At 50.8% G+C, this 26530-nt stretch overlaps 1 long non-coding RNA gene across 1 annotated transcript; it reads right to left on the bottom strand.

Annotated features, from left to right (window-relative positions):
- Window positions 1-20772: 20772 nt before the first annotated feature.
- LOC121041924 (uncharacterized) lies at window positions 20773-25962 on the bottom strand. The gene is made up of 2 exons (XR_005795926.1): window positions 25823-25962; window positions 20773-22699 (listed from the first exon to the last, which is right to left on the bottom strand). It is a non-coding gene; the product is annotated as an uncharacterized LOC121041924 (long non-coding RNA).
- Window positions 25963-26530: the final 568 nt, after the last annotated feature.

Genomic DNA, 26530 nt, shown 5'->3' with positions numbered 1-26530 from the left:
CCGATCCGCCATATACCCAAGTGGAAGGGGGCACGCAAGGTCAAGGAACTCCTCTTCCGTCTGCTTTGGGAAGAGAGCTTCTCCAGGTCCCTGGCACAGGTATGAAGAGATGTGACCCAAGATGTGTGGTCCAGCCCAGCCACCGTGGACCCGCTGTGGACCCAAGACACTAGGACAGGAGCATTTTACTCTGCGCCCTGTTGTTTGTTTTTGGGATGCGTTGTCGGTCAAGTTAACACACACCGAGCAGCTACCATGTGCTCCCGCACACCGGCTGCCTCCGGTTGTTCAGTTCCCTCTATCATCAGTACCCCCTGTGAAGGGTATTCGTGTTCTGGACTTTTCCTGATCTCTAAATCCCACCACAACTTCCCCTTCCAGTCCCCCACGTCCTTCATACACGGTGCCCTATCAGCAAATCCGATGAATGAATTTAAACTAAGCCCTTGCCATGTTCCTTCTCCCGGAAAAGAAGTAAAAGCCTCCCTGAGTAACCAAATCCAGAAAGATCTGGATTGAGTCCTACTTCATCACTTACCAGCTGTGTGTTCTTAGGCAATTCACTTAATCTGTCTGTGCCACAACAGTCTCCTCTGCAGAGAAGGTGGGGGTTCTACCGAATGACTTCCCGGGAAGTCTTTTAATGTCCTTGTGGAAAAACGGGCTGATGGTGGGGTTTCCCCTCCTTCCAACGTCTCCCCTCTCCTGAAGTATTCCTCTCCTGCCCCAGAACAGAGGGCTGGCTCTCTCTCTACACTCTAGAAGCATTTACTATCAGGCTCCCTAGATTGCCCACCCTGCACAAAATACTGTGAGAAAGAAATTATAAGCATTGTTAGTTTCCCTGGGCTTTCTGCAAAGTAAGCCATGATAACCACTGGCTGAATGACTCGATTCGAGCCCTGTCTGGACCCCGGGAGAAGCACTCTGTTTCTGGGCAGGGACCCCACTCGGTGAACTTTTTGCTTTCTATCCTGACAACCACCAATTCAGGCTCCTAATCCTCAAAGGCCAGCTCACAGCCCCGGCTTTTCCAAAACCTTCCCCAAAGTCCCCTTTTGTTCGGGAGTGGCTCTCGTGGTTTCAGAAAGATTTGTTCCTGTGTTTCTACCCACTCAGTTCTCTCACCCATTCCCTGGCTACATCAGGGGCTGGCACTCAGGAAAGCAGTGAAAAGCCTGGATTCTAAATAGGGAGAGGAATGCCAAGTCAGGGTCTACGGCACCAGCCGAAGGAGGATTGGGGACCGGCTCAGCCAATAGGTAAGAATCAGCTATGGTAAGCACGCCACGGGTTCAGAGGCCTTTGCATGGCCTGAAAGGGGTTGAAAATGCTTGAGAGTCCTTGGTGTTCTTAAATTGGCCACGCATGCCCTCTGCAGCCCTGTCTACCCTTTGCTTTTGTTGAATGAACGAACAAAGGCCAGTGGGGCGGTGCCCATGGGATTGTTCTTGGCCTCGAAGTCCTAACAGATGTAGTCCACAGAGGGCGGTAGGAAGAGGACCGTGTCGTTCCTGGAAGGTGGGGTCGACCAGACGTGCTAAGGGCTCTTGGGTCTCTGCACGGAAGGGCTGGCATGTTCTCGAAAGAGACAAAGTGGTTTACAGGCATAAACTCACTCAGGGCTGGAGAGGCAAAGAGGATACGTCACAACTATAAAGAAAGACCCACCAAAAAGTAAGGGTTGGCCTGAAATGATAAGAACAACACGCACGGGACCTCGGGAGGCTTTATTGAGCGCACAAGAGGAAGATAACACAGTTCTGCCCTGGGGACTCTTTTTTTCTTTTCTTTTTTTTTTTTTTTTAACATTTATTTATTTTTGAGACAGAGAGAGAGCATGAACAGGGGAGGGTCAGAGAAAGAGGGAGACACAGAATCCGAAACAGGCTCCAGGCTCTGAGCTGTCAGCACAGAGCCCGACGTGGGGCTCGAACCCACGGACCGCGAGATCATGACCTGAGCCGAAGTCGGACGCTTAACCGACTGAGCCACCCAGGCGCCCCTGGGGTCTCCGGAATGTAGCTATGGAGGCTGGATGCTTGCGGACATGGAAGCATGATTCCTCTCTCTACCTCAATACATACACCCATAACTGGAAGAGCAAAGTTCTGATGGCGTGGAACACAGCTCTCTCCCTTCGAACATCCCCAAGCACCCAGTCTGATTTCCGTTCCTTCACCCGAGCCTTCGGCAATTCCTCAACTCCCCTTTCTCTGACCACACAGCCAAGTAATTAATTGTTTGCACGGTAAATTGTCATGGGTGGGGTTCAACTCCCTAGCTAGGAGACAGCGTGGCTGTTGATGCACCTTCGGCCGCTCTTTGCAGCGGGGTGGAGGCGCAGAAGCGGCTCAGTATCGAATGCTTAAGGAGGGAAAGAGAAGGGGCACCTGTGGGTCACGTGGTGAAGCGTCCGACTTCAGCTCAGGTCACGATGTCCCGGTTTGTGAGTTCAAGCCCCATATCGAGCTCGCTGCTGTCAGCACGGAGCCTACTTTGGATCCTCTGTCTGTCTGTCTCTCTCTCTGCCCTTCCCCTGCTCACGCTCTACCTCTTTCTCAAAAATAAACACTAACAAAAAGGGGAAAAAAAAAAGGGGGGGGTGCCTGGGTGGCTCAGTCGGTTGAGCATCGGATTTCGGCTCAGGTCATGATCTCACAGTTGGTGGGTTCAAGCGCTGCTTGGGGCTCTGTCCTGACAGCTCAGAGGCTGGAGCCTGCTTCGGATTCTGTGCCTCCCTCTCTCTCTGCCCCTCCCCTGCTCATGCTCTGTCTCTTTCTGTCTCTCAATAATACATAAATGTTAAAAAAATTTTTTTTTTAATGAAAAGAAAAAAAAAAAGGAGGGAAAGAGAAGAGTAGGACTGTTGTTTGGAACAGGACTCTGTTCCTTTCCCGAAGGGAAAGGTATGGGAAAGGTATGGGGCGATAACCCACTTTTTACTCCTTCTGTCTGGTGGCGTGCATTCAGATAGGAGTGGAACGAAGGAGGTGAGCGGAGGGAAAAGTATGTACGGTGTTTTTATCTGCGCGCCCTCTGCGGGGAAACCACCCTCCTCATTTTCAAGGTTTGTGGTTCCAGTGGCATTTCCAGGCACCTGAGTGGGTGGTCATGTGACGGGGCCTGACCAATCAGAGTTCGCCAGCCTGCTGGGCCCAGGGATCCGTTCAGAGCTGGGCAACTGGGCCCGTCAGGGCCCTCTTAGGATTTTGATGGGATTCTGGAGAATGCGGCTGCCTCTGGCCTCAGGGGTAGCCCAGGGGTGAGGGTGATTCCAGGCATTCGGAATGTGGTTTTGCCACTGTGGGGAGTACCTGCCTGAGAGCAATTCCCCCCCAAGGAAGAGCAGAGTCAGGAGACAGAAGAAAAGAAGCCGCTTCTTGGTGTCTTGATAGAACCCCGGTGTCAGCACCGCTTGAAGCCAGCTTGCTTCTTGAACCTCCAAGTTTTATTAGCCAATATACCCCTTCGCCTGTTGTTGGTGGTGGTGGTTTTCTTTTAAAACTACGACCAATCATCTGTAAGCAAAAGAATCTTGACTAATATAGGGAGTGAATAGCCAGTGAGCTTTACTCTGGCCCTGGTTTCCAAAAAACAGCCCCCAGTACTGTGGTGCCCTGAGGGACAGGCTAGTAAGTGGGGTGGAAGAAGGAACTTCCTTAACGCGGGAGCAGAGAAGGCCTTTCCGGGTGGCAGGAAGGAGCCAGCCACGGGAAGATCTGCGGGTGGGCATTCCCGGCTGGGGCATCGGCCAGGGCCAAGGCCCTGTGCAGAGAAGAAGCTTGAGCTAGTGGGGCCCAAAAGGAAGGCCGCCGTGGCTACAGCCAAGTGAACAAGGGGGAGATTGACAGAACGAGACAGAAACACAGGACCTGGAGGGCCTTTAGAAAGGAGGGAGGGAGGGGTGCCTGGGTGGCTCGGTCGGTTGAGCGTCTGACTTTGGCTCAGGTGGTGATCTCGCAGTTTGTGAGTTCGAGCCCTGCATCGGGCTCTGTGCTGACAGCCTGGAGCCTGCTTTGGATTCTGTGTCTCCCTCTCTCTCTGCCCCTCCCCCACTTGTGCTCTGTCTCTGTCTCTCAAAAATAAGTAAAATGTGGAAAAAAAAAAAAAAAAAGAAAGAAGGTAGGGAGTTCAGATTTTATGCCAGGATGGAAAATCACTGGGAAACAAAGCTATCCAATCAGCTTTGGCTGCTATGAGGAGAAGGGCCCACAGGGGAGCAGGGGTAGATTCAGGAAGGCCAGTGAAGACACTGATGTAATAATCCAGGTAAGCAGTAAGTGGTGGCTTGGACCGTGGTGGGTGGAGGAGATGGAGAGAAGCAGGTGGGTTCTGCATGTACTTTGGGAGAGCCCACATGAATCACGGGCACCCTGGATGTGGGAGGTGAGAAATCGGATATTTCCTGAAATAATGAAGAGTGGAGGAGTAACAAGTTTGGTGCATATATGTGAACTACCAAGGTAAATGGCTTTAGAAAGTTTGAAGTGCCACAGAGTATGCTCTATGTTGTCATCTCCTGGAGGCCAGGAGCTGGGTTCAGCCTGGAGACTGGCTCAGAGTGCGCTGGATGACAGGGTGGGTTGGCTGGGTAGGCAAATGGCTAAGCAGATGGAGTTTTGGATAGATGGGTGCAGGGATGGATGGATGGATGGATGGATGGATGGATGGATGGACAGGTAGAATGGTGGATGGATTTTTGGAAAGTTGGGTGCAGGGATGGATGGATGGATGGATGGATGGATGGATGGACAGGTAGAATGGTGGATGGATTTTTGGAAAGATGGGTGCAGGGATGGATGGATGGATGGATGGATGGATGGATGGATGGACAGATAGAATGGTGGATGGATTTTTGGATAGATGGGTGCAGGGATGGATGGATGGATGGATGGATGGATGGACAGGTAGAATTGTGGATGGAATTTTGGAAAGATGGGTGCAGGGATGGATAGATGGATGGATGGATGGATGGATGGATGGATGGATGGACAGGTAGATTGGTGGATGGATTTTTGGAAAGATGGGTGCAGGGATGGATGGATGGATCAGGATAAATGGGTGAGTGTTGGTGTCAGTGGATGAGTAGATGACAGGCTTCATCCACATCAAGGAGGCTCAGTGGGGACTGACTTAAAAGGCAACTGTATTTCAGCCCCCTTGGCCTGGAGAGGGGTGAGGTGGAGCCTGGGACACTACATTCCTCTGAGCCTGCAAAGAAGTACAGATTCCAACCAGCACCTGCTACCCACTGGAAATGAGATGGATGAGTGGGGTGTCATCCTTATCCCGTTTCTTGCCTCCTCCTGGCCTGGCCTGGGAACTTAACCTAGGAGGTCTACCGGGGCCCAGGGAGAGAGCAGCTGGCCTCCTCATTGACAGCGTCTGTGGACAAGTAAAATGACATCCTTCCTCCAGTTAGATACTCCAAACAAACCCTGTGAAGACCAAGAAGATGGTTCTACCTGGGCATCTAGGGATCTGCATTCCAGTCTTGTTCAACTTCTCCCTGCTTCTGCTAGCTTCTATCAATGGCAGCCTTACTCTGGGCCTTCTGTAAGCCTGGATTCAGTAATCTCAAAGATCTTGTACATAGACATTTTATGAAGTATCAAACCCTTGGTTGTTTTAAAGATTTCCGCTTTAAAAAAAAAACTGTATTGAAGTGTGCTTTGCATAGCATAACATTAAATGTATAATTCAGTGATTTTTTTCTGTGCATTGACAGACCTGTGTAATGACTACCACACTCCAATTTTCAAACATTTTCATTACCCCGACAGGATCCTTGTATCCGTTTGCTGCCCATTCCTATTTCCTCCCCTGAGCCCAGGAAGTCATTAGTCTGCTTTCCATTGTCTTTCTGGCAAATTTCATATAAATAGAATCATACACTATATGGCCTTTTGAACCTGACTTTTTTTTTTACTTAGCAGAAGGTTTTTGAGGTCCATCCATGTTGTGGTACTTTAAAAAAAAAAAACACAGCGAGAGTAACTATAAGTCTTTAAACCAGGACTTAATCTGGGGCGTCGGGGTGGTTCAGCTGGTTAAGCGTCTGACTTCAGCTCAGGTCACGATCTCACCGACCATGGGTTTGGGCCCCCTGTTGGGCACTGTGCTGACAACTCAGAGCCTGGAGCCTGCTTCAGATTCTGTGTCTCCCTCTCTCTGCCCCTCCCCCTCTCAAAAATAAATAAACATTAAAAAAAAAATGACTTAATCTTATTATATAATCTCCCAACAGATCCCAACCTCTGTTTTATTTTATTTTATTTTTTTTTCAACGTTTATTTATTCTTGGGACAGAGAGAGACAGAGCATGAACGGGGGAGGGGCAGAGAGAGGGAGACACAGAATCGGAAACAGGCTCCAGGCTCTGAGCCATCAGCCCAGAGCCCGACGCGGGGCTCGAACTCACAGACCGCGAGATCATGACCTGGCTGAAGTCGGACGCTTAACCGACTGCGCCACCCAGGCGCCCCCCAACCTCTGTTTTAGATGCACTGGATTTGAATGAGGTTCATCCCAACTTTCAAAGCCTGCATTTTCAAAGCAAATTTTAGGAAAGTCAGGAGTTTTTAGTGATACATAGCACATGTCTGCTTGGTTTGTTGGCCGGCTGGCTGGGTCTTCTCGGGCCAATTCGTTGGCCACTTCTGCTTATTAATTCCCTTCAAAATGGCTCGCCTACCACTTTATCTTTGAAAACATCCACTGTTCTCCCTTCGGCTGATGGGGAATGGATTGCTTCAGCGGCCACAGGATTTTTGTTTGTTTAAAAGTCACATTTCAGCATTTTGCCCGGGGACATGTCTGGAGAGAGGTCCTTTTGGAGCACAGGGTGAGCCAAGATACAAACATTCTCCGAGACCCACAGACCAGCCCTGATGCTGGTGTGATTTGCCGCTGAACAATCACAAAGCGATCTGATGAGCGTTACGTGGGACTTTGTTCAGGCGACCGTGGGTGCACACAGGACGGAGGGGTGCAGAAGCTTGGCCAAATACAGACGTGACCAATGTGGTTCTTTTTAACACCTCTGATTACACACCATCCGTATGACCCTCCGTGTCCCATCTGATGAGTTTCAGGGCTGGTCTGGAAGCCTGTCCTGCTCCTTCCCCTCGTCACACTTCTCCGGGTGCTGGGATTTCTGCCTTGACCGGTCCATCCGTGTGCATGCTTTCCAAGGTGCCACTCACACCAGATCTGTTCCCAGAGTTCTTTCTGACCCTGCTCACCTGGGCCCTTTCTTCACAACACTCTTCTAAGTGCTTCAAGTCATTAGGAAGTAACCCGAAGGTCTTATGGACCTAGAAACAACGCGCAGCGGGGAGTGACTCGGTAAAGGGCAGCAATGGCACCTTCCCGACTTAGCTGTCCAACCCGGGAGTCACTTGGACTCCTCATCCCAGAGCAGCGTCCCCCTGGCTTCCAGAATAAAGTTCTGCCTCTCTAGCAACACTTTCCAGGCCAGCATCGCTGTAACCTCTGACCTTTCCATATTTCACAGGTGTCTCCTGGGGGAGCTTCCCTTCCGTCTCCGAGCCTGCCATACCTCTGCTCACCCCCTGGCCGTTTGCACGGGACCCGAGCTGTTGTGACACCACCCTCCCCTGGGAGCACTCTTGGCCCAGTGAGGCCTGGCCCACCGGCAGACCTGCGGCTCTCTTCTCCTTGTTTTCCTTCACCTTATTCTAGAAGATACACGGTACCTGTTGCTCTGTAACTAGCCCATTGCCACCTAACAGACGGTGGGGGGTGAGGAGGTCTAGAAATAACTCCCCTCCCTTCCAAACGGGCAGAAATCATGGTGTCAGCTTATTGCCAGTGAAAGCGAGGCCAGGGGATGTGGCTTTTGTATCGGACCCACCCAGTTGTTGCGTGGGCCCGCGGAGGGACACGCTTCCCCAGGGTTGCTGCCTCCTTCTGGGAAGAGAAGGAGGAAAGGAAGGTTGGAGGGGCGGGGTCTCCCATCGGACCCGCAGGAGCCCTACCCGCTCTGGCTGGATTGTGTTGGCTGCGTTCCAACTCCTGGTGTGATTCAGCAAAGGTGCTTTTCTCAGAAGAAGAGGCTGCATATAGTTTCATAGTTTCCACGGCCAGCATCTCAGAGCCCCGGAGGTTTACTTCTTCTGCTCCGGACGCGGCGATTCAAGAGACATCTTTTGAGGGGCGCCTGGTTAAGCGACTGATTCTTCATCTCGGCTCCGGTCCTGATCTCACGGTTCATGAGCTCGAGCCCAGTGTCGGGCTCTGTGCTGAGGGCACAGAGCCTGCTTGGGATTCTCTGTCTCCCTCTCTCTCTCTCTGCCTCTCTCTCTCTCAAAAATAAGTAAATAAACATGTAAAAAAGAAATATTTAGGCATGACTTCGTGGTTCCCAACCTTTGTAAGGAAGGCCTGTTTATAATGTAAAAAGAATGTCCCTGCCCCCCTCCCCCATTGTCACGGCGCTACCCTAATAAAAGTTGGGAGCTTACAGCTGAGATTCATAATTGATTCCCAAATATCCATTTTTCCCTCTTCCTCGGTAGAATCCCAAGCTTTGGCTGAGTGTGTTGAATCCAGGATGAAGGCCTGTGCTTCTCAGCAAAAATAGACAGTTGGGACTTCATCAAAACCAAAAACTTCTGCGCAGCGATGGAAACCATCCGTGTGGCTAAGGTGTCACTGCACGGTCAAGTTCCGGCCGATGGTAGCGTTGTGGCATTTCTGAGAAATCACTCGACAGGGAGGGGTGTATGCCTTCCTTTCCCCTTTTTCCCGCTGCCTGGAACACAGATCTGATGGCTGGAGTTCCAGCAGCCCACCTGACCTGTAGGCATGGAGGCCACATTCTGAAGATGCCAGAGAAGAGAGAGAGGAGTTTCAGCTTTTTAAAAAAAAAATTTTTTTTAATGTTTATTTTTGACAGAGAGAGAGAGACAGAGCATGAGTAGGGGAGGGGCAGAGAGAGAGAGGGAGACAGAATCCGAAGCAGGCTCCAGGCTCCGAGCTGTCAGCACAGAGCCCGACGCGGGGCTCGAACTCGCGAACTGCGAGATCACAACCTGAGCCGAAGTCGGACGCTCAACCGACGGAGCCCCCCAGGTGCCCCAGGAGTTTCAGCATTTGATGTAATCATGGATCTTCTATCTCAACTCCAAACTGTCTCCTCCAGACGTGTTTCATGTGCAATGGTAAGGAACGTTGGTCCTGTGAGCTACTGCTGTTTGGGTTTTTTCCATTGCATTCTATGAACCTAATCCTAACCGACGTTGGTGCCAAAAGATGCGGAGGATCTTTGACATGAGGCCCCCAGAAGTCTGTGGTCTGGGGTTTCAACAATGACCTAGAAAACCTCTGTTGCATTCCCATACGCTAATAATGAAGCAGCAGGAAGTGAAATTAAGAAAGCATTCCCATTTACAGTTGCACCCCAAACAATAGAACTTGGCCAGAGAGGTGAAAGGCCAGTACTCTGGAAACTGTAGAACGCTGATGAAAGAAATTCCAGAGGACGCAAAGGAATGGAAAAGACATTCCATGTTCGTGCATTGGAAGACCAAAAATTGTTCAAATAAACTTTTCCACGGAACTAGAACGAACAATGCTAAAATTTGGATAAAATCACAAAAGACCTCGGATCGCCAAAGCAATCTTGAAAAAGAAAAACAAAACTGGAGATAGCACAATTCTAGATTTCAAGATATATTACAAAGTGGCAGCAATTAAAACAGTATGGTACGGGCATAAAAATAGACCCATAGCTCAATGGAACAGAACAGAAAACCCGGAAATGACTCCGCAAATGATGTTGGGAAAACTGGACAGCAACAATGCAGAAGAATGAACCTGGACCACTTTCTTACACTTATCAAACTCAACAGCCCAAAAACAAATAATCCAATTTAAAAATGGACAGGAGACATGAAGAGACATTTCTCCAAAGAACACATCCAGAAGGCCAACAGACACATGCAGAGATGCTCAGCGTCACTCATCATCAGGGGAATGCAAATCGTATTACGCAAGTGAATAAGTCAATCAGAAAAAGACGGCTCTCCTATGTTTTCACTCATATGTGGAATTTGAGAAACTTAACAGAAGACCATAGGGGAAGGGAAGGAAAAATAAGTTATGGCAAACCATAAGAGACTCTTAAATACAGAGAACAAACTGAGGGTTGATGGGGATGGGGGGTTGGGAGGCAGGGAAAGTGGGTGATGGGCACTGAGGAGGGCACTTGTTGGAATGAGCACTGAGTGCTGTATGTAAGTGATGAATCACGGGAATCTACTCCCAAAGCCAAGGCTACACCGTATACACAGTATGTCAGCTAACTTGACAATAGAAAAAGAAACAAAAACAACCCACGATGAGATACCACCTCACACCTGTCAGAATGGCTCAACTAAAAAACACAAGACACAACAAGCAAGGACTCGGAGAAAAAGAAATCCTCTTGCACTGTTGGTGGGAATGCAAACTGAGTGCAGCCGCTCTGGAAAACAGGATGGAGGTTCCTCAAAAAGTTAAAAATAGAACTACCTTACGACCCAACAATCGCACTACTGGGTACTTGCCCAAAGGATACAAAAGCACTAATTCAAAGGGATCTACGCAGCCCCATGTTACAGCAGCATTATTTACAATAGCCAAGATATGGAGACAGCCCAAGTGTCCATCGACTGATGAACGGATAAAGACGATGTGGTATATATACACAATGGAATATTACTCAGCCGTGAAAGAGAATGGAATCTTGCCATTTGCAATGACACGGATGGAACTAGAGTGTATTATGTGAAGCGAAACCATCAGAGAAAGACAAATACCATATGATTGAACTCGTATATGGAACTTAAGAAACAAAACAGATGTGGGGCGCCTGGGTGGCGCAGTCGGTTAAGCGTCCGACTTCAGCCAGGTCACGATCTCGAGGTCCGTGAGTTCGAGCCCCGCCTCGGGCTCTGGGCTGATGGCTCGGAGCCTGGAGCCTGTTTCCGATTCTGTGCCTCCCTCTCTCTCTGCTCCTCCCCCGTTCATGCTTTGTCTCTCTCTGTCCCAAAAATAAATAAAACGTTGAAAAAAAAATAAAAAAAAAAAAGAAACGAAACAGATGAACGTAGGGGAAGGGGAAAAAAAAGAGAAGGCAAACCCTAAGAGACTCTGAACGATAGAGAACAAACTGAGGGTTGATGGGGGGCGGGGTGGATAGGGAAAATGGGGGGTGGAGATTGAAGAGGACACTTACCATGATGAAAAAATAAACTAAAATAAAAAAGAAGAAGAAGACATACTGGCCTGAAAGCATATTGCAAATCATGATGATGAGGAAGGCAGGGTAGGTGCCTAGAAACCATATCCACTGGGGTATATAGTGAATAAACTGGGAATGTTTAGACAAAGATGAGCAGACCCAGGGAACACATTGGTGAGGGACACGTCCAGAGGACAGTGGTCAATTCTAGTCCAAACTCAAAGGCCTGACCACCGACAGCACTGAGTTCTGAGAGCAGGTGAAGACAGATGTCCCAGCTCAAGCGGAGAACGAATTTGCCATTCCTCTCTGCCTTTTTCTTCCTGTCAAGGCCTCAACAGATTGGACGGTGCCCCCCTGCACTGATCTTTATTCCCTCTACTGTTTCAAATGTCGATTTCTTCCAGAAACACCCTCACCCACAGTAGAAAGAATGTTTCCCCAGCTATGTGAGCATCCCTTAGCCTAGTCAAGTTGCCACATAAAATTAACCATCATAGGTGGCTACCATTTGTTTAAGTGATGTGATTCTAAGAAAAATTAGAGACGGCTCTCCCCAAAAGTTGGGACTTTGGGCTAGAGTCTCCAATGTCTGCTTTTTGCCACAGAATCCTAGAACAATGCAAACCTAGAGTAGGCGCTCAGTACACCTTTGCTGAATGAACGAGTACACTACCTACAAATCAGCTTCTATTTTGGTCCAAGCAGAAGAAAGAATAGAGAATTTTGATTGGAAAACAAATCTAAAGGCTCGTCTCTATGCGTGGGACAAAATGCCATTGACTGAAAAGCCTTTGGAGGCATAACTTAAAGACACCCTTGTTCCCTTGAATCTCACCAAGGCAGTAAGTGCGGGCTGTGGACATCCGAAAAGAACTGTCGCATACGGGAAAGTTGAAACCACGGCATAAAGATGACCCTTCCCATCAGAGAAAATGGCAGGAGGGGGGGCAGTTAACCCTGAGCTGGAGGGGCTGTGGTGCCCTTAGGTCTTGTCTCCTTTTGGCCACTGGAGCCCAGTGCCCTCCCTCTCCTCCATAAGTGTTTTTTCTTTTGAAAAATCTCCATGGGGTGACTCTCCAGCACCCTTCAGGGGAACCTTATCTTTCACCCATAGGGGCTGAACTCGCTTCAGGGCAAAGTCCCCCTCCTCACAAGATAGAGGGACATCGTATTTCCCCAGCTGTACATTTCCCAGAGCCCAAGATTCAATTTAAAATGACACTGGGGGCCCCTGGGTGGCTCAGTCAGTTAAGCGTCCCACTCTTGGTTTCAGCTCAGGTCGTGATCTCATGGTTCATGGGATCGAGCCCTGCGTCAGGCTCCACGCTGACAGCTCAGAGCCTGCTTGGGATTCTCTGTCTGTCTGTCTGTCTCTCTCTCTCAAGATAAATAAATAAACTTTAAAAATAAATTAAAAAATAAAATGACATTGAACTGAACTTGGGTGGAGGAATTGGGGACAATAGGATAGTCTGGGGGGGGAGGTCCTGGCGATACAAAGAAGGATCCTGCCTCCCCATTCTCTTAACCATGCAGCACCCATGTGAGGTGCACACACACACACACACACACACACACACTCACTCACCGTTTCCAAGGACAACAATAATCGTCAGGGATATCAGAGTTCAGACCCACTGAAAGGTAGGAAAACCTTTCCCCAGAAACCTGCCATCTGGGGTGAGAGAAGAGTGGTGTCCGTTTCTCTTTTATTCACCCTCTTGCTTGGAAACCATCTCGGAGGACAGCCACAGCACAGGAAATAGCCCCATTACTTTGCTGCCTTAAACAGCAGAGGCACTGTCCCTGGTGGGTCCTTGGGTTCCACAGAAGGTAGCAGAAGCTTTGAAAACCCTGCTTTTCCCTGGCTGGGTGCCCCCACACTAACCTCTGAAAGCAGAAGGGAGTCGCGATGAGGATTTATGGCCTCTGCACACAGCGCCCCCCCCCCCCCCACTCCCCGCCCCGGGTGGGCGAGAATATTGGCTCTTCCTGTTACAGATGCAGCAAGTATATCAGGGGTCATGATTTATGGGACCACAGCAAGATTGCATCTGGAATAAAGTTTCCTCATAGCCAGAGAAGGAAAAGGAGCTGACCCGTGCCTTCCTACAGCCCTTCCCTAATTCCAGCACAATCACTCTGGGAGAAAATGATCAATTTCTTGCACAAAGACCCTCTCCTGCAGCCGACAGAGCGGTTAGCAGGGCTCGGAGCATCGCGCCGCACCCCTGGTTTTCCCCTCTCTCCATTATTCAAGCACTCAGTGTATTGTGGAAGGTTGAATAAGGCAAAATCATAATGCACATGCTTTTATCTTAAGGGTTGGTATTTTTAGTATGGAAGCCAGGCTAAATGAAATTAAAGTTAAGGGGAAAAAAAAATAAGAAGGAAGGGAAAATATATTGAGGCTTAGATCATTGGCTGAGATTCCGCAAACATTCTTCCGTTCTGAATCTCCGAGGAATGGTTCTTGTGGGTTTGCCTGGGGCGGGGGGGGGGGGGGGGTGGGGAGGGGTAGCGGGACTCATTACAGGGCAGAGGGCAGGGCGAGGACTAGGGAGGGAGTCTCTGCATCGTTGAGAAGAGGCTGGCCACCAGGGCTGGCCATACTCATCCCTGCAAGGGAGAGGGCAGGGGGCCACAGTTTCTGAGCACCCACTGTGCACTCTGTCCCGGGCACCTTCCCGTGCAGTCTCATTAACCCCTGCCCTGCAAGGCAGATCCCATGTCCCCCATTTTATAGGAGGTAAGACCACCAGAGACATACCTGCTTGCCCTGGTCACTCAGCCGGGAACAGCGAAGCCAGGACCCAAGCTCCAGTCTGTCTGATGCCAACGTCTTTGGTCCTTCTCTACACCTGTCACCCCTGCCAGAGCAGATTTGTCTCTGGCCTCAGGAACGTAGACAATCGAAATATTCCCCCCTCCCCATGCCCCAAACCTGTTTTTCTGGATTAAGAGGAAGCTTTGGCCTAGGCAGGCTTTAGAAAATAATTAAAGAGTGCTGACAGGCCCCCTGGCTGGCTGGATCAGTGCAGTCTGGAACTGGTTGAGGGGCTGTGGGTCACAGCCCCAAATTCAGACCACGAGAGGAGGCTGAGACAATCTGTAGGGACCCAGGCAGGCAGCCAGCCAGTGGCTAGCCAGTCTCACCCACTTGGAAAGGGCAGATCTCGGACCCAGGGGCCGGTTTCGTGAGCCATCTCCCCGCCAGAAGGCAAGTTGAAACTTCTTGGAGACACAGAAGGACGTCTCTGTGCTTTAGGCGCAGACAGACCCGGGTTCAAATACCTGCCACCACTTACTGGCTGTGTGACCCGGGGCACGTTACTTCATCTCTCTGGGCCTCCATGTCCCCCTGTCATGAGCACAACCACAACAACCTCATGGGATTGTCATTAAGTGAAACAAGACAGGCGCTGAAAACACCACGCTATCCTTGAGGCCAAGGCTCTGTTTTGTCTTTGCAGTGGGTATAGGGGCTGCCTGGGGTGAGTCCTGTTTTCTTCCTTCTAGGGAGATGGCAACAGTCAGCGGACCGACCACCCGGGCAAGGGCTGAGCCAGCGTGCCCACAACAAGCGAGTACTGCGACCAGGCTCACTTGACATTGGAGGAGCTTAGCACTGTAACTTGCCCAAGGTCATACACAGGACGGCAGGGATTCCAACCAGGGCCCGCCTGGCCCCCCGAGCAAGCGTTCTTCATTAGCATGCTTCATGTTCCAAGAGATGTCAGGGAGCGCGGCCCCACGGTGGACAAGGTTTCCGTGGTCCCCCTCGGTCCCATTCTCTAGGGACGCAAAGGGGTGTGTGCGTGTGCGAAGCCATGCTTGAGATGCCTGTGCGTCCCCAGTGCTGTCCAGGGAGCACAGCTGAGGGTTTCAGAAACCCCTGCTATGTGTGTGTGCGCGCGCGTGTGTGCACATAGGAGTGTGGGCGCATTTGCATCCTCTTCTTTGAGAAAGAACAAGCTTTCTAGTTCCAGCAACGTGCTTTCTGATGACCTCCTTCGACCCTCACCCCTCCCTCCCAGGCGAGCGAGTGCTGGCACGATTCTCCTCCTTCCGCAGGCTCAGAGAGGGTAAGTGCTTTGCCAGCCGCTGCGGACTCTCACCCCGGACCGGCTCCCCCTCACCAGCCTACCACGTGGTGCCAGGGCGTCTTCTTCCTGCGGAAGGTGGACAGTCTCAGAAAGAACCCCACTTCCCCGCAGAAGCCTGAGGGGCTGCCGGCTGAGGCAGAGGCGGGTGGCCCTGCGGGTTCCCTGCAGTCACGGGGAGACACAGCAGAGGCAGTGCTGAAGATCCGGTACCTGTGCCTTGGGCACCGCCCTTCTCTGTTCCACACTCCTGGGCCCCCACGTCCCCCGTGGCGTCCCAGAAAACCCCAGATGGGCCGTGGACACCTCACAGCGCAGGACAGGCCGCAGCCATTCGGGTCCCGATCTTCTTCCTAGGGCCATTCCGACCACAGCAGGTGACTGACGCCCCCGGGCCTGGGTGTCCTCATCCGGAACAAGGGGCGAGAACCCCATGGCATCCAAAGCTGGACGGCTTCAAAGAGATGGTGTGTGTGTGTGTGTGTGTGTGGCAAAACTATCAACACGAAGGCGAGGGGAGTAGGTGTGCCGGGAAAATTCTGGGCTTGCGGAATCAGGCGAAGGGCGAGCCCGTGCTGTTTATATCGTTGTCTTTCTCAGAGGAGACTTTGAGTTCTCTGAGCACAGGAGTCATGTTTCATTCATGATTGTACTCCTCAGGAAGTCCAACACAATACCTGTAAGAGAAATTCGCCATTTTTGTGCATTAGGTGCCTACTGTGTGCTTCCATCGTGCGGGACCGCCACCACGATCTCGCTTGTGATGAGCTGTGTGGTCCAGGAAAAACCAGTCCCCTGAATCATTGCAGGTACACAAGAGTCTCCAGGGCCAACATACCCTCTCTCTCTCCTCAAGTCTCTCTCTGCCTCCCCCGTTACCTTAGGGCTCTCACCTCCTCCTCTTGCTTCAAATCAGATGGAGAGAGCTCCACACAGCATCTGATAAACTCACACACACTCAGGTAGGGACAACTGTTAACCACTTGATGCGTTGTTCCTCCAAGGGATTATTTTAACTGTAAGGAAGATGTGAACTCAAAGCAAGTGTTCTTAACCTGGGTTCGCGGGAAGCCTGAGTGTAAGTTCAATGCATTCACACTTTCCTTCCTGGGGAGAAAACACATATCTTTTTATCAGATTTGTCACTGGTCTGTGAATCAAAGACGATTCAAGAAACGGTTCCCCAGAGCAGTGCCGTCCAATACAATTTTCTGCGTCGAAGTATCTCTGTCCAAGAATCACTGACCACCTGTGGCTCCTGAGCACTTAAAGTGTAGACAGTGGAGGTGAGGAACCGAATTATTAATTATATTCACAGTGAACTTCGATTTAAATTTCAGTAGCCATGCACAGCTGGTGGCTCTACCATTTGGAATTTTTTTTTAGTGTTTATTTATTTGTGTGAGAGAGAGACAGAGCATGAGTGGGGGAGGGGCAGAGAGAGAGAGAGAGAGAGAGAAAGAGGGAGACACAGCATCCGAAGCAGGCTCCAGGTTCTGAGATGTCAGCAGAGCCCGATGTGGGGCTCGAACTCACAAACCGCGAGGTCATGACCCGAGCCAAAGCCAGACGCTTAACCGACCGAGCCACCCAGGCGCCCCAAGGCTCTACCATTTTGGTAGATATTAGATACATTTTGGTAGACATATTAGATGGTATTTTGGAGCAGACGAGGGGATTCTTATGGGCAGGGATTTCTCAAGGTCCCTGAAATTTAAAAAAAAAAAAAAATTATCCAGCCATCTATTCATCCAGCCACCCATCCACCCATCCATCATGTATCCATTCGGTCATGCGTGCACACGTGACTCAGCAGTGACATCTGCTTGAGCAGCCATCATGCATGGAGCACTGAAAGAGAACAAGCAAGCGGTTAAGGAAAGTGTTTTGGATTTTCTGGGGACCCGAGGGGCTGCCCAGGATGTGCAGGTGGGTCTCTTGGGGGGTGGCTCTGTATTGAGAAAGGCAGTCCCTACCGACCTCTCTGACGGTCCAGACCCCGTGACACCTGGCAAGTTTGTGAACAAGAGAACGTTTCCTCCCCCTGGAAGGACGTCTGGTCCCAGAGGACGAGGAGGGAGTGGAGAAGAGACCGGGGGTATCTCAGGGAGGAGCAGGGTAAGCCGATGCCTGGAACCTTCACAGTTCACTTCTTACGGATGTTGGGGAAGCAACCCCTGGGGAGCCAGGGAACTTGGTATCTGGCTTTCATTGATTTTCAGACTTCTTTTCTTAGATGTTATCACTAGCTCATCTACTCCCGGGGTTGTGGGGAGGATTAATTAGCTTTTGTGGCTAAAGCTAAGAGACCAGTGCCTGCTGCACGCACCGTGAATACTTTACGAGGGGCAATGATTACTGTTGTGGAGACAGCACCCAGCGAAGGTAAGAGTGCTAGGTGCTCGGTACACATTTGTTGAATGAGCGACCGAGTTTGCCGAGTACGCAAAACTAAAAAGCATCCCGCAGAACCGAACGAAAGCTGAAGGTCAAGGTCTGTAACGGCCTTTGCTTCCCACAAAATAGCCCAGGGTCACGGCCAAGGCAATCACAGTATTTGCAGGGAGGGCCGAAGAAGGCTTTGGTGATGGGCTTTGTGAGCGTACTCATGAGGGTTTGCCATCATGGCTTTGTGACCCCCCCCCCCCATCTCAGGGCCACGGTTTCTCATGGGAGGACGAACTTGGCCTTGCCTAAAGACTTGTTCCAGCTGCGGTGACCTGAGACCATGCCACCTGTCTCTAGCTGAGCCTTTTCAGTGCTGGAGGCCTGATGACAACATCCACATCTCTTTCAGCCAAGGGGGCTCCAACAATCCACCATATGAACATAGTCAGAGACTGGAATTTGGTTCCAAATGACCCATTTTGCAACAGCTCAAGAATTTCCAGTTGTGTCTGCTAACGAGCATAAAGTCCAGAAGTGGAACAGCGCTGTGGGACATCTGCAAGTGAGTTATGGAGGCACTGTCGGCTTTGCCAAGGGAGGGGGCAGGCCAGCATCCACAGAAATAGACAAAACAACTCCAACGAGGTCCAAATTGCACACTATAGAATTTTTAAAACTTTGCTCGGGTGAATAACCTCTTTTGTGTCTGGCTGCCATTAAGCTGGACACAGCCATAACTCCATTCTGCTGGCTGCCTGCAGCCCTCAATGTGGTCTTTGTCTTGTCAACACAGAGCCCTTTGGCCTCCGATTCTATTGTTTCGATTAAAATGCCAGAATTGGTCTCCGGATCGCTATTGATTTTATATCCTCTTAGAAGGGGGGAGGGGGTGTGAAAGGTAAGCAGACTAGCCAGCCCAGGTGTGAGGAAGGCACAGCATTTCCGGGTGGGAAGGTAGAGGAGGAGGACGGTCCAGGGTGGCGTTGCTAGAAGATTCTCTCCTGCATCAATCCGGGGAATGAGGTCTTCATGCTCGAGTGGGGAGCCAGGCTGCAAAGAAGAATGTGTGTTGGCATCTCTTGGAATGACCTCAGTCTCTGAAGGAACCCTTCCAAGCTGGACATTTCTGAAGAGTGATAACCCCAGATCGGTGTGCTCAACCAGTGGTGAAATATTATCCTCTCTCCTCTTCTGGCCGGCATCACAATGAGGAGGGAGGTGAGGTAGCCCCACTGGCTGGGTCACTTCCCAGTTATGTGAAGTTAGGCAAGTCTGGTCATCTCTCTGAGCCTCGGTTTCCTTAACTATAAAATGGGCTTACTAAATCTATCTTGTAGAATCATTAGAGGGTGAAATGACTGTATAGGACTGTCTAAGAAACTACGTTAAGACCAGTAGGGTTTTCATTGTTGTTATTTAATGTCTTGATTCAATATTAAGACGTTGAGACGGCCACTCTATCCATCTCGGTTTTCTCAGAGAACTTTCTTTTTACCTTCACACTGGACCTTCAAACCCTTGGTGCCTTTCACTCCAAGAACCACTGGTTTTCCATCATTATTTCCTCCATCTTTGGCACGGCGCCTTCCTTTCCTATCTGATCGGTGCTCCCAAACTCTCTCTGCCTCGACATTCACTGAGTGCCTACTCATACATAATCTATACGCCAGGCCCTCCTGCGAACAACACAAAGATTTACACCCTGGTGGAATTTACATTCTAACGGAGGGAGAGAGATGACAACTAGAACACATGCGTAACTTATACAATTGGTTTAAAAAGCAGTAGGTGCCAAAAGGAAATGAAAACTAGAGCCTGGAAAGGGGCCCGAGAGCGTGTGGGAGGAGGGGCGGCAGAGGGTGGCCTCATGGACTTCCCGGCGCAGGGCTGGGAAGTCATGCTGGAGTGCTCAAGGACAGGAAGGAGGCCAAGGTGGCTGATGCCAGGTGGGACAGAGGTGTGAGAAGACAGAGGCCGGAGCAGAGAAAGCAGATCGCGCAGGGCTTGGTTGGCCACTGTAACGATTTGGTGTTTGACTCTGCATGGAGTGGGGGCGGGGGGCGTTGCAGGGTTTTGAGCAGAGGAGAGACATGGCCTGACTGACCTTGTCTTACCTCGTCTCCTGGGTCTGTGTAAAGACGAGATGGTAGAGAAGGAAGGGCGGGAACAGAAAGACAGAAGTCAAAGACGTCCCCAAGGGTTTTGGCTGAACAAGAGGAGGACGGAGGGAGCATCAGCTCAGCCGGCGAAAGCTGTGGGTGGAGAGAGTTTTGGGGAGGGGGAGATTAGGAATTTGGGGTCTGTTGGCTTTGAGATGCCTGTTAGATATCTAAATCAAGATCTTGAGTGGGTGTTTGGATATATAAGACCGAAGTCCAGAAAAGAGGTCTGAGCTGCAAATATAAATGTGGGAGTCATCAGTATATAGTTGGTATTTAAAACCGTGAGACTCGATTGCCAGGAGCCTTTCTTCCCACAGTGCTTCTGCTAAGTCCATAAACCAAACCTTTCCGGGGGACAAGTAAGATCGCACAGATAGTTATACCTCAGACCTGCTTCGTCGCCCCCACCTGCCAATGCAGGGCCCTCAGCCCCTGAACATGTCCCACTGCCCTGTGATACTCGTGGGGGTTCTGAGGTGATGCCTCATCATGCTTATAAATAAGTCCCCCCCCATCCCCAGCCCGTCCCGTTCCTTTGCCAAGTCTCAGGGTGCCCGCCTTGGCCGGGTACCACTGCTCTCTGCCCCACAGGCCCAGTGTCCCGTAAGGCAACGTTGGCATCTCTCAAGGTCAGGAAGGTAGGGATGCACGGAGCTAACGAAGGAGGCCTCAGAGCCTCCTGGAAAACTATTCATCAGATGTGGTACGTAATGTGCCCTATATATGGGAAGCTGAGACACAGGAAATGTGGAGGAGGAGGTGACAAGGATTTCTAGGGGGACACGGCTGGAAAGACAGTCCATATGCCCGGCTCCCTCAGCTTACACATCCCACACCTGGTGAACAAGCAACTCCAGGCCAAGGGTTCCAAATGATGGTGTTTATTAGACCTTTATTCCTTTCTAGGCGCCTCCCCCAGACCTCCAGAATCGGAATGTAGAAAAGTAAGCCTTGGGAAGGACCTCGAGGGGCCTCCAGGTCAAGTTCCATCTCGCCCCAAGTGTCCCATGTTGACCCTGGTTCAGTCCTTGGTGGCCACGGAGTATCTCCTCCGTGCCGGGGAATGGCCACATCCCGTGGCAGAGTACAAAACTGTTGAAGACACGGGCTCTGCCCTCAAATAGCTCAAAGACATGAAAAGAAAAAGACAAATTAGAACTTCATGAGTGAATGCAAACCAGTGAAATTATGGCTCTCACTAAGGCAATGCCGCTGAGAGCCCATGAATGCTGCACTCTGGAGGGGCTATGAGATCATACAAGGGCGATGCCAGTTTCTGTCATCCACTGGCCAAGAGAATTGCAAAACGTGGTGTGGACGTTGAGCAAGGATTCAGGCTGGGCCGAGGGGGGTCAGCCTCTCGCCCCGTCTGCTGATTTGGTGGGCTGGCAACGTCCCGGGGAGGGGGCGTTGTACGGGGGAGAGCGCGTTGGGAAGGGGTCTGCGCATAGACGCCGGGAGCTGAGCTGAGCAGCCGTGGAGGAAGACAGCATGATCCCTCTCCCTGGCCCAGCCCCTGGCCCATGTCGTGTGGTGCAGCTGTTTTCACAGGGGCTGTTTGGGAGCCCAGTTGACACAGTGGCCCGCAGAGTGGAGGAAGCATGCATTTCTCCCCTGCCTGGGTCCCACAAGAACGCGGAGTCATCATGATGGGTGTCCATGAGCAGCGTGCAAGGGTGAGGGAAAGTTGATGCCAGAGTGGGGGTGTAATTCCCAGTGGAGATGGTGGGCGAGAGCTGATGCCCCCGTGGTCATGGGCGATTGTTTTCAAGTGGCAAGAGGATAGACTTCTGGAGAATCTGCACGAGGCCTTTCTTGTGGATTCCCGGAAATACACTTCCTGGGGGCAGACATCTTGGAGGGGAGGTCCTTACATCAACAGAACAATCTGAGCGAACACCGTGGAGTACTGAGGTCTTTCGCGTACCAACGAACTGATGAAGCTAGGGAAATTGGGTGCCCCAAAGGGACCAGGACATTTGGGGGGATGAGAGACGGGGTTAAGCCTGAGTAAAAACGTCTGTGCGGGCTTGTGTTTGTGGGAACGTGAGTGGCCAAGGAAGGTAGAAACAGCAGCCATAACCCAACGGTTCCTAGAGAGACACTCTTTGGTTATCTGAGGGTCTGAAAGTCCGTATGAAGTAGGAGGTACTCGGTGAGGACCAGCGTGGGTGGAGTGCGTGTGGAACCCGCTGGCCCTAATCATACTGCTTATCCAAGACCCTGCAAGAGGCTGGCCCCCCCCCCCCCCCCCGCCCCGGGAAGCCAAGCACGGACTGATGCCCTCTGGAGACGAAGCCAGGGAAATCAGGGCCCGGAACCCAGGCACTTCCCTGAGCGGGGAGCTCCCTAAGAAGACGAGACCAACAGCCCACTTGCTTTCCTTTGCCAGCAACAGGGGGTTCCGTGATGGGCATCCCGGGGGCTCATTCTGGGAGGAGCTGGGGCAGGGGGCACACCCTAGGCAGCATTCCTGTTATCATTTATTCTAGACTCTTCCTCTCCCATCTCAGTGCTTCCTCCTTTCCTGGCAGGGAAGCTCCTGCGTGCTAGGGTAGCTGTTCCAGGAGATAGGCAGCAAATGGGCTTCAGAGAAAAATTCCAATGCCGTTAACGATTCCATTTCCTCTCCGTTCTGTGACCGAAAGTGCAATTGGCAGGAAACCTGAACCCCCCAAGTCCCGACAGAAGCTGGAGGGCCCTGTGATCCGTGGGTGAAATGGCAGGGCACCCCCTAATTTGTTCTGAGCTTCCTGAACGCTGCGGGGAAGGCACTGGAATGGTAGTTTCCTCTGACACACAACAATAAAATAAAGTAAAAGGTTGGGACAGAGATTTAAATGAGAATAAAATGCCAATTAACTCAGAGGTGTTGGACGAGAATCTGTTTCTCAGAAGAATCACCGGTCACACTTGGTGGATCAGTTTCAATTTACCCCAAAGCACTGAACGGCCACGCCGGGGAAGCAGGCCTCAGAACAATCCAGAACTCGGTGCCAGACCCACTACTTATCACTTTAATTGACACTTACTCCATATGATGCTCATACATTCACCGAGTGGGTTCAATTTAATTTGAAATGGGGAATTTTGTCTTTCCCCTATTGAAATATTTAATGCAGCGGGCTTTGAAGCCAAAGAGTTTCGATGCTAACGTTCCGTCACTCCTCTGTTTTGCTTTAAAGAATATAAAAGACCCCTCCGACCTGGATTTATTTTGAAAGTTTTTTCTTCTTCTTCTTCCTCTTTTTTTTTTTTTTTTAACCAGCTCTGTAATTACAAAGCCTATTGATCTATACCTTTTCTTTTGGTAGGTGATGGGATGGGTGGTTAAACACACACACACACACACACACCCCTCTCTCCTTTGCCATCTATTCTGTGGCTCTCGGAATTAAATTAACGAGGGCGGATCTATTGGAAAGAAGCCATCCTCAGAATCAGGGCTGTGATCAGGCACTCTTCCGCCATGGAGCTTGTGTGTTTCTCTCCCAGTTCACCCACCCCCAGTGCTGGGCTGGGGGGGGGGGGAAGCGGGGGGGGGGCGAGTGAGCGAAGGAGGTGACTCAGGAGAAGGACGGGATGCTCAGGAAAGCAGGTGGGTTCTCCCCCGCCCCGTGTTTATTAGCACTGACAGACGGAGTGCAAGAACATCGTTCACCCCGAGGTGTTACATACTGATTCACTGACAGGCAATTATCTTTGGAGATAGTGTTAAAACACAATAATTAATTGGAAGAGCAAGCGAATGAGTGGTGGCCCCAGGCCGAGGCAGAATGGTATTTCTAAAAAACGCTCTGTGAGGCTGGTAATTTAGCCTCAATGGGTCATTTGATTTCACCACCGCCCCGTCCTGAAACCTTTCAGGCGCTTTGTTTTTCAAAAGCATTAGCCTTGAATGTGTCTCAGACGTCGTTCAAGTGCAGACCAACCTCCCATAGCAACTTTCCAAAATGGTGCCTGGCAATAGAGAAAAAAAGAATCACTGCCTTAGCAAAGATGTCTCACACAGCCCCGCTTTTGTGATGGTACAGGCTGGCAGCGTGTCTTTGTTTCAAACCGAGGCTGACACATGTCCGCCTCAATAAAACCTTCTCACTTCAGCTGACGGATTTGGTGGGAACAAGAAGTTCACACGCCAAAGCCTGGGCTGACCCCGGTGACCCCCCCCCCCCACCAGCAGGGGGGAGGAGCGCATTGTTGGATCCTTTTACTAACAAGCACTGAGGAGTGTGAGCTTTTCGTTTGCTTGTTTTACCATGGTGACATCCATTGACCTATATTTGATATTCTGCATAATATACATGCGTCAGTGATCACACATGTGATTGAGAAGGGGGAAGGACAAGGAAGGGAGGGGTGGAGGAAGCATTTTAAGGCCGGGCAAGAACCTGCATGGCTTAGAGAGGATCCTTCCATTGCAAGGGGGCAGCAACCACCTGGATTTGACTTAACAGGGGAAAGGGGGAGGTTTATTTGTGGGGCACACGATCTCTAACAGAAGCCAAGGGAAAGCAGGCTCCCTGACCTCGGGAGCCGATCAGAACAAGAACTGCTGTCCTTCCATCTCCCGCTTCATTTTCCTCTTGCCCTTAGCTCCACCCTCTAACCCTCTGGTCCGCATGGTGACGCACAACCCCGAGTCCCAGGAACCAGGTCACGTGCTGAAGGTGCGTCCACGTGAAGAGGGTCTCACCCACGCGCCTCATGGATAAGATCCCCAAGTCCCGGACAACGGTTTTGATGGGTCTAGCTGAAGTTAGGGGCCCGTCTAAGCAACCGCATCTCCAAAGCTCCTGTCAGATGATGGAAGGTCTGGAAATTCATGAGTGAGATGCCGTGACACCACCTAATTTGCTGCAGGGACGTGACCGGAAGTGGAAAAATAAGAATAAAGTAACATCAAGTAGAGGGTAAGTCACTTTGGACCAAATGGCTGTAGACGTGTTGGGGCAGTCAGGGGTTCAACGTGAGTTAAGAAAGGTATCCAAAAAGTTGCATTACAAAACAAATTATTTCTAACTAAAGAAAAATACTGGGGAACATTTAGTCCTATTTCTGCTGAATTATTTAGAAAAAGCTCAACGAGCAGAAGTCGAGATTTAGTGGTTGCTTGCCACCTGCCCTAGAAAGTGTCTCCCTCTTCTTCGTTCTCCAGGAGAGGCATTTACGGTTCCCTAGCATCCTGCATTTCCATTTCTGGACATCTACATAACCCTTGGCCTAAAAAGTTTAGGAGAGCTGGACTCTTTCGCCTTTCCTTCACCGGCTACGAAGGAATTATTTAATTAGGGTATTGTAGAAGTCAAAACTGTCTGAGTCACACGTGATCAAAACCAACTTGTGGGGCGCCTGGGTGGCTCAGTCGGTTGAGCGTCCAACTTCGGCTCAGATCATGATCTCACAGCTTGTGGGTTCGAGCCCTACATCGGGCTCTGTGCTGACAGCTCAGAGCCCGGAGCCTGCTTCGGATTCTGTGTCTTCCTTTCTCTCTGCTCCTCCCCCACCCATGCTCTGTCTCTCTCTCTCCTTCAAAAATAAATAAAAACAGGGGCGCCTGGGTGGCGCAGTCGGTTAAGCGTCCGACTTCAGCTCAGGTCACGATCTCGCGGTCCGTGAGTTCGAGCCCCGCGTCGGGCTCTGGGCTGATGGCTCAGAGCCTGGAGCCTGTTTGCGATTCTGTGTCTCCCTCTCTCTCTGCCCCTCGCCCGTTCATGCTCTGTCTCTCTCTGTCCCAAAAATAAATAAACGTTGAAAAAAAAATTAAAAAAAACAAAAATAAATAAAAACATTAAAAAAATTAAAACAACAACAACTTGTGATCGATACAATGGCACATTGTTACGGGGAAGGCTTAGAGGGTCATGGCCGTATCCAGAAGAAATCAAGAGCCTTAATAAGGGCTCTCTTTTTACCTTCCTTCTTCTCCCAGATGATAACCCTCATGTGTGGGCTCCAGTCACTCCTACCGAGGGCCTTCTTCTGTGCGGTCAGAAAGGATGAGCTCCAGGAACCGCAACTTCACATCTCCCTGACATGCAGGCTCCCGGCAGAAAGCAACTGCAGCAGGCAAGTCCTTGCAAGATTCTGATTGGCCTAGGTTGGATCACATGCACACCTCTGAACCAATCACGATACCCAGGGCTCGCCCCAGGTCAGAGTTTACCCTCGTGGTGTGGGAGGGGCCAGGGCGCCATACTGGGGCGCCTCCTGGACCACGAGGTGTGTGGGAGGGATGGTTCCTCCAAAGGAAGGGCTGTGTGCCCAGAACAATATCCAACCACCATGAGCATTCATTTCGTGTTTTATGTCGGACACTGAAGAGGCACATGCAGGGCCAAGAAATAGCTTTGGTGCCAAGATGTTGGGACTCCCAAGAACCCATCTGGTGGTGCTTCCAGTGCGCATGGGCCCTTGGCCACCCGCCACCAGACGCGAAGAGCTCAGACGCCCGTGGAATTAGCAAATGGATCTTCTGATAATGAACCTCCAAGGTTCGGGTTAATGTTACCTTCATAGGCTCTTTCCTCTGATCTCTCCTGAAAATAGCCTCCCCTTCTGTGAGGGGATCTGGTGGGCTATAATGATGGGACAAAAAGGAAAGGAGGGAGGAATAGGGAATT

The sequence above is a fragment of the Herpailurus yagouaroundi genome, unplaced genomic scaffold (assembly GCF_014898765.1).
Source record: "Herpailurus yagouaroundi ecotype Mexico unplaced genomic scaffold, PumYag 184, whole genome shotgun sequence".
Taxonomy (NCBI): domain Eukaryota; kingdom Metazoa; phylum Chordata; class Mammalia; order Carnivora; family Felidae; genus Herpailurus; species Herpailurus yagouaroundi.
This window is presented reverse-complemented; position numbering and strand designations above follow the sequence as displayed.